The sequence below is a fragment of the Scyliorhinus canicula genome, chromosome 1, assembly GCF_902713615.1.
Source record: "Scyliorhinus canicula chromosome 1, sScyCan1.1, whole genome shotgun sequence".
NCBI lineage: Eukaryota > Metazoa > Chordata > Chondrichthyes > Carcharhiniformes > Scyliorhinidae > Scyliorhinus > Scyliorhinus canicula.
Window position 1 is genome coordinate 171140940 of NC_052146.1, and position 9731 is coordinate 171150670.

Below are 9731 nucleotides of genomic sequence, written 5' to 3' on the forward strand. Positions count from 1 at the left end.
CTCTTCCCCGTCCAAGCCCCTAGCACTAAGTGAGTCCCAGTCAATATTGGGAAGTTGAAGTCCCCCATCACAACAACCCTGTTGCTTTTGCTCCTTTCCAAAATCTGTCTACCTATCTGCTCCTCTATCTCCCGCTGGCTGTTGGGAGGCCTATAGTAAACCCCCAACATTGTGACTGCACCCTTCTTATTCCTGATCTCTACCCATATAGCCTCGCTGCCCTCTGAGGTGTCCTCCCATAGTACAGCTGTGATATTCTCCCTAGCCAGTAGCGCAACTCCTCCACCCCTTTTACATCCCCCTCTATCCCGCCTGAAAAATCTAAATCCTGGACCGTTTAGCTGCCAATCCTGTCCTTCCCTCAACCAGGTCTCTGTAATGGCAAAAACACCACAGTTCTAGGTACTAATCCAAGCTCTAAGTTCATCTGCCTTACCTGTTATACTTCTTGCATTAAAACATATGCACTTCAGGCCACCAATCCCGCTGTTTTCGTCAACATCTCCCTGTCTGCTCTTCCTCAGAGCCATAGTGGCCCTATTTCCTAGTTCTCCCGTACTTTTTTCACCTTCTGACCTATTGCTCCGGTGCCCACCCCCCTGCCATACTAGTTTAAACCCTCCCGTGTGACACTAGCAAACCTCTCGGCCAGTCATTGCAGTCTTTCTGATGATGGGCTCCCATTGGGGCAACAGTTGAGAGCGAATTAACTAAACTCAGTCATTTAAAATATTAACATGGCATCAGTGCAAATGTATCCATTCAAAAGTTGACAGGACCTATAGTCTTTGTCCGGTTTAATGCACATAGCCATTTCTTAATGTCATATAGAGTGAATGGAATAGGTTTAAGAATGTGCTGCTGCTAATGGCCCACAGTGCCTCATTGATACCCACTTCTGAGCTGTGAGATTTGTCCTTAATCCATTTCTACTAAACACAGTGGTACATCGCTACACAACATGATGGAACACATCCCAAGTGTGAAGAAGGCACTTCATCTTCTCCTAATATTGTTCTGGAAGCATCTGTAAAAGATAGATTGATAAGATTATGATCAAGCCGGTTAGTCATCTGTATAGCTTCTCTCAACAGCTGCAGCAAGAAATAGCAGTCACATCCTTCAGCTCTGGGTATGTGGTGGAACAACTGAATTACTCTTCATGCTGGATAGTGATGTCCCTCACCCAGAGTACATTCAATGTCCTTCCTACCCTTGGTACTTCCCCAAGTGGTATCCAACATGGAGGAATACTGAATCATCACCTGAGGGAGGGCAGTCAGTGGCAATCAACAGGAGCTTCCCTGCCCATGCTTCATCTGAGGCCAACAGACTTTGCGATCCAATATCGAGGACTCTGAGTTGGTATTCCATTCTGCCCCGACCTCTGGATGGTCTGACCTGTTGGTGGGACAGGACACAACAGGAATGGTCATGAAGGATTGTGCGACGTTAACTGATTTTTATAGAATCATAGAATCGTGCAGCACAAAAAGTGATTATTTGGTTTGTAAATAAATGCCAGCTCCTAACCACCTGCTGCAAAATAAACTTCTTCCTATCTCTCATCTGGTTCTTTTGTTGTTTATCTTAAACCTGTATTATCTGGTTACTGGCCCAAATGCAGATTCTTCTTATTTGCTGTATTAAAACTCCTCTGTGAGTATGACTATGTCAGGCTGTTGCTTGAACATTCGGTGAAACAACTCTAGTTTAGCACCCCGCCCCAGGTAAGGATGACAGGTCTCATTTCCAAAACGACATCAGTAAATCAGTTGGGTTTATATCACAGCTTATGATCACCTCCACTCACACCAACTGTTTATTTTCAGATTTCATTGATACTTAAATTTCTGTAGGTGGAATTCGAAGGGCACTCCTTGGATTAATAGGCCAGGGCCCCAGATGACTGGTCTAGTAAAATAAACACTCCACCACCACATGGTTACAACAGCGACAACTTCTGTTTATATAGTGCCTTTAATGTAATAAAACACCCCTAGGCACTTCAATGCATTTTATATATTATAGATTGAATATATATATATATATATATAATGTAGAATCCCATTCAAATCCACATATTTGCATACTGTCACACCTTGTCCTGTCTTTCTTTTTGCTGTATAGTGTGGTGAATTATAAACCTAGTAATTCACACTGTTGTATTACATGTATTGTGTCCTTGTGGGCTCTGTATACGAGCCGTTGCGCGGCTCTGCCCATAGTGGGAGATGAGGAGTTTGTACTGGGCTCCGCCCTTGGCTCTGCCCATGGCTCCTCCCACTAACCGGAAGTATAAAGCTCTTCAGTCGTGAGCCTGCTGCCAGTTCATCTCGTCGCAGGCAGGCTCTGTTATAAGACTATTAAAACCACTGTTCGCTTCCAATCACGTGTCTTGTGAATTGATGGTCACATCATATAGCTTCAAAATATTCCTTGCTGTCAGTTCTCTCGATGAGAAATGTCTCCTTTTTTATCATCCTGATCTGAGGACTCCTGGTTGAATGCCTGCAATTTACCAATCGTCTATCTGCTTGCTGCCTCTTCTCCCATGTTACAGGTATACCCAGCCCCCACTTACACTGCCTGTGTGTGTGACGTTTACTGCTTCTCCTTCCCAGCGAACACCCAAACCACACATGTGATAGTCAACAGGCAGGATGTGGCATTTCTGATGCCAGGATTGCCCGACAAGGAGGATGTGGGAGATCCTATATTTGGAATAACTTGACTTACAATGAACCCTCCCACTCTTATAATTAAAACCACATTGCACATCTGATTGAAATGACACAACGCTCGGCATTTCCAATGCAAACAGGGTTACATTGAATGCTAACATTAAAACCTGGTGATCCCTCTTAAGAGGAACTGGCTTTAGTGTTTGGCAGTGATTCTAAATTCTAAATAGACAGCTTGAATGGTAGCACCTTCGACACACCTCAGCCTTCACGCACAGGCCATGCTGTTAAGAGATTTGTACTTGGAATGTGAACTCATTTCTTTCCACAGTTTGTCTGCCGAAGGGTTTCCAGCAGACGCATTTGCTTTTGTTTTTTTTTGTTTCATGAAGGAAAACCACCAAGTGGCCATCTTATAGAGATCTAACAAATTATAATGAAGGTTTTTTCAAATTGTAGCCAGTGCCAAAGTTCAGTAATTATTAACAAATGTGAGAGAGAAAGATCACGATCGAGGTTAATTTTTTAACTTTGGGCTCCTGGAAATGCAGGCCCGCAAAGCGCTTAATATTTCAATCACTTCAAATAATGGTTGGAAAGTTAGCCACATTGCACGTTCACATTTCTAAGACAGCAGCATACCTCTACAGTGGTTAGCACTGCTGCTTCAAGGCGCCAGGGTCCCAGGCTCGATCCCCCGCTTGGGTCACTGTCTGTGCGGTGTCTGCACATTCTCCTTGTGGCGGCGTGGGTTTCCTCCGGTTGCTCCGGTTTCCTCCCACAAGTCCTGAAAGGCGTGCTTGTTAGGTGAATTGGACATTCTGAATTCTCCCTCAGTGTACCTGAACTGGTGCTGGAGTGTGGTGACTAGGGGATTTTCATAATGATAAAGATTATTATTATTAATAAGGGGTGCGATTCAGCGGACCAATTTTGGGTGGGTTTGGCAGGGAGTACCATGGTGGCCGCATCGGTGAAATTGTGGCCTGTATTCAACGGCAACGTAATGCAAAAAATGAGCCCCCACAAGAATCCTGACACTACTGGCTACCTCGCCATCTGATTTGCCCAACTCACGACTCAGCAGCTCGCCACTAATAAGAGAGAGCTGCTCCCTTGCCACTCACTCCCAGTCAACACACAAGCATGGCAGGACGCAGACCTGCTCCTCACTTTGACAATGCCAATCTGGCCAGGTTCCCGATGCCCTCGATGCGAGACAGGGCATTTTGTTCTCCGAAGGGTGATCGGAGGCCCAGCAGCACGGTCAGCAATGCCGCCTGGGAGGTAATGATAGCAGCTGTAAGAGCGGGCAGCACGACCAGGAGCGCCACCGTCCCAATGTTGGAAAAAGACTAATGACCTCCAACCAGCTTCAAGGGTAAGATACCACCTCTCTGCTGGCATCAGTTCCACCTGCCAGCCCTCAAATTCCCAAACCCACCCTCCTCCCAATCCACTGGCTCGCACCTCACCCTCTCCCCACAACCGACCTTCATGCTGTTCCTCAGAACCCCTGGCACCCACTAACACAACCCCTTCAGGCACCGGTGTGGTGCCACCTGCAATAGATCTCCCTTACTCATCAAGTGTGCAGCTCCAATGTCCTCTCTTTATCCCCGCAGGAGAAGATAGCCCATAATAAGTGGGGAAGGGTGAAGGCGGAGAATTGAGTCCTCAGCCCTATGAGGGCCCTGGAAGCTGCAGGATTGCCCAAGGAGACAGCAGTCACCCACAGCGAGGTTGGCCTGCACCAGAGAGGTGAGAATCCCCTTCCCTTTCACCCAGATGACCTGTCTCAAGTGAGTTGTTCATGTCAGACAAAATGAACCTTCCCCCTCACTGATCACATGTTCATTGTTTTTCTGGGTCACAATCTGATGAGGTCGGGTCATCGGAGTTGTTTCTCCCCCCTGCCACCCATCAGACCATCTCGGAGGAGAGCTCCGAGGAGAACACCGGCGATGTGTCACAGCTGCCACCCCCCACCTTCCACTAGCACAGAGACACACACCTCAGTGGGCAACACTAGTGGACAGGCGTCTGGGGCACAATCTGGTGAGCACTGCACAGCTGCTGGTGCACATCAGGTGGAGGCAGGAACATCCAAGGGAGACAGCAGTCTGAGGTCTGCTAGATCCCAGGACCCAGCTGACGACCCGCACCTTGCATGGTGGTGCCCAAGGCATAACTCATTCTGAGGCGACCATGGCTGAGGGCCTCGACAACATGCCCACTCGCTGAGTGAAGTGTCCCAGATGCAGGTGGACATTGCAGAGGCACTGCAGGGCAGGGCCCAATCACTGAGGACCATTGCTGAGGGCATCGGCGCCATGGTGCAGCCACTGGGGAGCCTCCAGGGCTGGTAGCGCCACATGACGAGAGGCCTCAGGAGCTCACTCCAGCTGCCTCTCCATCCCATGGAGTCTCCTAGGGCCCTACAGACACCATCAGAGAGGAGGAAGTGTTGGAGGCCTCCCACCAAGCAGACTATGTCGGTGTCCAGTTCTTCTGAATCCCCCCCCCCTCCTGACAACGGCACATCTCGAGGGCAGCGGTTAGGACAGGGTAGCCCAGCGATGACAGTGACATCGGTAAGTCGGCCGGAGCCCTTCGACTCCAGAACGTTGAGAGGACATCCGCCAACAGCATCAAAAGTCACAGGGCTCTGAATGCAGCAGGCTGCTCCAGCTCTGATGTGCATCCTGAGGACTAGGATTGGCACTAGATCAAAGAAGAGCAAGAAGAGTGAGGAGCACTGAGTGGGCACTGGGGGAGGGTGGGGAGGGGGGTCACTGTCTGTAGCGAGGGGGAAATGGAAACTAACAGTAGAATGTCGAACCTTATACATGTTAAGCCTCTGTCATGTTAATCTTCACACTGCGCTTACCCACATCCCATCACCTTTACCCCTCAACTTCCCCCATCAAAGATCAGAAGCTCCCGATGCACTGTTCAGAGGGTGGGTGTGAGTACAGTCAGCAGAAAGACAGGAGTCAGACTCCTGCTGAAACTGAGGAGCACCAGAGCTTTCCTCACAGCGAGTGGTCATCACTCTCCTGCCTTGTAAAGGGACCCGGCTGACAGTGCCGACACAGGCCCATCACCCTGAACTGATGTTACACTGACCCTTGGAGGAGGGGACAGGGTGATCGGGGAGGGGGCTGTGTGATGGGGGCGGGGGGGAGGGAGGGAGGGAAATGTGGGGGGTGTTGAGCTGACAGACACAGACACATTTTAGGCGACTCTGAAGATGGTGAGGGCCTCGCTGGGTACTCCTTGCACTTTGTAACCTTGCCACTGCCTGTCCTCCGGATCCTCCTTGGGCTCACCCTCCATCCCCTTCCACAGACGAGGCCGCATGTCCCTCCCCTCCACCTCCAGCATGTCGCCCCGCTGCTGTGCCATGTTGTGGAGGGTACAGCAGACCATCACAAAGCGGGATGCCCTCTGGTGGGTGTACTGCAGGACACTGCCAGAGCAGTCCAGACAAACCGCATTTTCAGCAGGCCCATGCACTGCTCAATGACAGCATGGGTGGCACTGTGGGCCTCATTGTATCGGATCTCCGCCTCGGTCTTGGGACTCCGCACCAACGTCACCAGCCATGACATAGCGGAAGTCCCTTGTCCCCCACGTGCCAACCCGTTATCCTTGAGTTGTCCTCAAAGGCAACAGGGATCGCCGAGTGCCCCAGTATGTAGATAGAGGTATAGAACAGTACAGCACAGAACAGGCCCTTCGGCCCTCGATGCCGTGCCGAGCAATGATCACCCCACTTAAACCCACGTAACCCGTATACCCGTAACCCAACAAACCCCCCATTAACCTTACACTACGGGCAATTTAGCATGGCCAATCCACCTAACCCGCACATCTTTGGACTGTGGGAGGAAACCGGAGCACCCGGAGGAAACCCACGCACACACAGGGGGAGGACGTGCAGACTCCACACAGACAGTGACCCAGCCGGGAATGGAACCTGGGACCCTGGAGCTGTGAAGCATTGATGCTAACCACCATGCTACCGTGAGGCCCCGTCATGTCATGTATGCTCAGAAGTGACAGAGTCTGGTGCCCAGGCATACACATCATCTGTCACTTCACGAATGCACTTGTGGGCAGATGCATCTGATATGCCACACAGGTCCCCGCTTGAGCCCTAGAATGACCTAGTGGCGTAGAGGTTGGACATGGCACAGGTGCTGCACTGTCTCTCTGCTGAGACGGTGTCTTCTGTGGCACATGGTGTCAGTCAGCTGATGGAACGACCAACGGCACCTGTACACCTTGGGCATTCGCTGGCCTCCCCTTCTGGGTCCCTCCTCAGCCTGATGGGTGGCTGGATCTTCAGGGTGTGCGGTGTCCTGATGTTGTGGGGAAGCTACGGAGGTGGTTTGATGGGACTGTGTTGTTGGGATGGAGGTGTTAATGGGGTTTGTAGACTGTCCTCACACCGATTCTGGAGTTGGATCCACTATAGGGTCTCCGGGAGAGGCCATGCTTGAACTCAGTCTCAGGCTATTGTTTTAATGTTAATGTCTCTTGGGGTGTGATTCTCAGACAGGGTGCTGTTCCATGACTAATTAAAAAAAAAAGTTTTTTCCCCATTCTCTAACTGTTCCAAAGTACAAAATCATAAACCATGGTCAGAATTCCCCCCCCCTCGCCGGGTGGGAGAATCACTGGGGCCCCGGCACCATCACAAAGCGGGATGTCCTCCCCCCCCCCCCCCCCTCTCAAACCAGCACGGTGAGAATCAGGGTTCTCCGGCCCGGATTTTCCCTTGATCCCCTTAGCCACAAGGGTGACGTCCAGCTCCTTCTTGAATATATCCAATGAGCCGGCCCCAACAGCTTTCAGTGATAGAGAATTCCACAAGTTCACAACTCTCTGAGAGAAAAAGCTCTTCCTCATCTCAGTCCTGAATGATTTCCCCCTTATTCTTAGGCTCTGACCCCTAGTTCTGGACGTCCCATTTCTTCAAATTCCAAAGATGATAAAATGAGGACACACACTAATCACTTGGCACCCCCCCCCCCCCCCCCCCAGACCTACATCAGTGGAAAGGCCCACCAGCCCAGCCCACCAGAAAAGGCCACTCCAACATGGAACACGGTGAAAGAGAGAGAGAAAAACATTCTACCCCTCCCAAGAGGGGCATGCTTCAGCCCCGATCACATCCGGCACATTATAAACCAAACCAAATGCAGAGCAACCACCAAAGGAGAACACAAAACAGGCAAGAAGACAACAAAAACACCAGCCGTACATCAAGGACAAAAACAAAAACGAAGAACAAGTGAACAATGCCACAAAGCTGCCAAGGCAGCACATACCCCATCCCCCAGCATCAGACCGACACCAGTGGCAGGGTGCTAACAAATGACTCAAACCATCGGAAACGGACACCAACACAGGCCCAGCGGAAGGAGAGGGAACCCCCCACACCCTCACCGTCAGCGTGCACCGAAAGAAAAAACAAAACCGGCAGGAATATAACGATGACATCAGCTGCACATCAAAGATAAAATCGAGACAGAAAAAAAGAATACAATACCCCCAGCTGCCGAGTCAGCTCATGCCGCCACCCCCCCCAACATCCCCAACAGAAGACCTACATCGCTGGAAAGACGCCCAATGTGTACAGGAGAGTATGTGTGCGAATGTCAGTGCCTGCAAATCGGACAGAGTGTGCATGCAAAAAAATTACAGCCGTGAAAGACTGCGCATGCATGTCAATTAGAGTGCACGTACATCAGAGCGAGCAACACAGACCGCTGAAAAAGGTCACGCTGACATGGTGTACAGCTGAGGAAGAGAGAGAACACCCCACCCCTTCTCCAGTACTGGTAATTTGCCTGTGGCTGTAGAAGTGAGAAGGGTCGCAGCAGACAAGCCCACAGCTGCCAGGCAAAAGAGCAATACAGTTCCAACAATGCAAAAATGACTCATCCCACCGTCCCCCCACTCCTGACTCCCCACAGCTCCTACAGTGGATCTGCATCAGTGGAATGCTGCTTACTGACCTGGAGCACAGGCAGCATCTTCCAGCAACTCCCAGGCCAGGAGTGGCTGCAACTGGCAAAAAAATAATCTGCAGTGACACTGCATCCATCATAAAATACCACTCCCAACAAACATAGACCAAACACAGCGCAAAAGGAAACCAAAGAACACCAGCTCCCATAACGGGAGCAGCAGGTGGTTACGGAACATAAAAGGTCACCGATAGTCCATTAAAGTCTCCCATCACAACCTCCGGCTGCGCAGTTGAGCCGGTCGACTGCCCCTCCTCTCTTGCAGTATCAGAGTCTGATCTTCCACGGTAGCGCCGTGGTTAGCACTGTTGCTCCACAGCGCCAGGGTGCCAGGTTCGATTTCTGGCTTGGGCCACTGTCTGTGTGGAGTCTGCACGTTCTCCCCGTGCCTGAGTGGGTTTCCTCCGGGTGCTCCGGTTTCCTCCCACAGTCCCAAAAGACATGCTGTTAGGTAATTTGGACATTCTGAATTCTCCCTTTGGTTTCTCCCAAACAGACGCCGGATAGTGGTGACTAGGGGCTTTTTACAGTAACTTCATTGCAGTGTTAATGCAAGCCTACTTGTGACGATAAAGATTATTTTTAAAAATCACCAGCCTGTCGGAAGGCTGCACTACAGGAACACAGGGGGCATTGACAGGTGACCCACAAGTCCAAAACAGAATACACAGTCAGCACACAAACCAGACCTTTAAACCTATCCACGGACTGTTCAAGCAAGCCCTCTTACATACTCAGCACAGTAGTAGGCCCACCAAAATTTGTCTCTCTCGAACTCCAGGTAAAAGAGATCAAAGGACAACTATCTTCTTTCTTCCTTCTATTCCAGAAAGCAGCAAGTGAGCCTGAGGGGAAGAGGCAGCAGGTAAGCAGAAAAGGCAGCAGCAAACAAACAAGTTTCAGCCTGCAGGCATTCGCAAGTCGCCAGCAGGAGCAAGCAGCAAACACCAGCTGTAGCTGGTAACTGCTATTGCAACTAATAAGGCTAATGCGTCATTTCAAATAA

The 9731-nt window shown here is 50.4% G+C and overlaps 1 long non-coding RNA gene across 2 annotated transcripts; it reads right to left on the reverse strand.

Moving 5' to 3' along the window:
* Positions 1-547: 547 nt before the first annotated feature.
* On the reverse strand, positions 548-8367 carry LOC119977690. Of its 2 annotated transcripts, none has more exons than XR_005463260.1 (3): positions 8306-8367; positions 1266-1401; positions 548-1027 (listed from the first exon to the last, which is right to left on the reverse strand). It is a non-coding gene; the product is annotated as an uncharacterized LOC119977690 (long non-coding RNA). The 2 variants fall into 2 exon arrangements; XR_005463261.1 differs by lacking the exon at positions 8306-8367 and adding an exon at positions 3327-3385.
* Between the last annotated feature and the right edge of the window lie 1364 nt (positions 8368-9731).